The sequence below is a fragment of the Aptenodytes forsteri genome, unplaced genomic scaffold (assembly GCF_000699145.1).
Source record: "Aptenodytes forsteri isolate BGI_AS27 unplaced genomic scaffold, ASM69914v1 Scaffold236, whole genome shotgun sequence".
Lineage (NCBI taxonomy): Eukaryota > Metazoa > Chordata > Aves > Sphenisciformes > Spheniscidae > Aptenodytes > Aptenodytes forsteri.
In genome coordinates, this window is record NW_008794456.1 from 2209217 (window position 1) to 2210897 (window position 1681).

The following is a 1681-nucleotide window of genomic DNA, read 5'->3' on the forward strand; positions in this document are numbered from 1 at the left end:
TCAGGTCCAACTCTGCTTCGTCTCAGCAGTGCTTAATTTCAAAGCTGAAGAGCAACATAAAAATAAATGGAGAACAACGGATTGCGTCTCGGCAGGAGTCCGTTTCTGGGTGCCGGGTGTGCTGCGCGCGGGCTTCCAAGGGGTGGGAGAGGAGAGGTCACCGCCGACTTTGCTCCCCTAGCTTTTCGTGCATCCGAAACACCAGCTGGCACCAACATTTGATAAGGTTGCAAAATCATTAGCAAAACCCTTTGGATGATACAGTCTCCAGGGATGTCAGATTTTTCTCTCCTGATTCAAAGGACGGAGCGGTTTAGTGGGAAAATTAGCAGTGAGAGTAAGAAAGGGGAAGAGGCTGAGATTTTCTATTTCTGTTGGGCTTATTTAAACCCTGAATGCAGAAGCCCTGAGCTTTGGGACAGCAGCACAGTCGCCGAACCAAATAAAGACCAGCTGTATCACGACAGCAAGGACTCATGACCCCGGCGCCGAGGAGGTTGGAGCAAATACGTTCCCTCTTCAGCCCTGACACTCCCAGGTGACCTGCCTGGAGGACGAGCCCCTTTTTCTCTACACTGAAGAGTTCGACACCTCTTTAGGATGCTCCTCCCTTCCACCGCCCTTCAGAGACAGCCATAGGGGAGATCAGGGACCAAGAGCTTCCCTAAGGCACCTTCCCCCCTACGCGGAGATGTAGATGAGGGTGACGGTTTCGGGGGATCGCAAGGCGGTACGCAGGCACAGCAGCCTACCCCTGCGCTTTGCTGGGGGACCCCACTGTGATGCCCATGCCCCCACGTAGCGGGACACAAGGGAGCAATAACTGCAGAAAGGGGGGACGGGACGGAGCGAAGGCCCCACGGCTCTCGCCTGTTCGGACACGGTCATCCTTGAGTATGTCCTCGCTTGGTAAGTCTGCCTCTGCCACACCTCTCGCAAATCTTAGTGAAACTTATGCCCACGTCCCCATGCAGCGGGACACGAGGGAGCAATGACTGTGCAGAAACGGGGGACGGGACGGAGCGAAGGCCCCACGGCTCTCGCCTGTTCGGACACGGTCATCCTTGACAAGTCCGCCTCTGCCACACCTCTCGCAGTCCTGAGGCCTAAACTTATCTCAAGGGCCTGAAGACTCGGGCTCTGAAACACATTTGAACGCACTGAGAGAGAAAAACTAAGGTGGCGAAGCGAAAGGAGGGCCTCGCCTGCGTAAAGTAACACCAACTTGCAATACTGAGCACTTAGTTTAGTGATTTAGCAGTTACGGCTCCTCATTGTTAAAACAAGAGGGAAGGGGAGAAGACGGCGCATTTGAGTAAAAGATAAGACCCAGCCAAGGGCTCATCCACCGAGACCACGCGGCAACAAAAGCACAAAAGGACGCGGGCTGGAGGAGGCTCCCCGGAGCTCCCTCTCAGCTGGACCGAGGTCCCCGAACCGTCTGTGACCACCGGCTTGATCCTTATCGACAGGTCGTGTCACCCTCCCCGTGTACGTAGTTGTGCCGCGTTACGTGTTACTATTCCGTGAACCTGTACGCTTGCCGAAGGATTCTGGCTCTCGTAATAACCTGGCACCATATAGCACCCGCCTGACTGTGGGGTCTGAGTAGCGGGTCGTTTTCCCCCCCCTTTCTTTTGGTTCTATACGGTGCGGGACAACCGCCTCTTCTTCCTCCCCC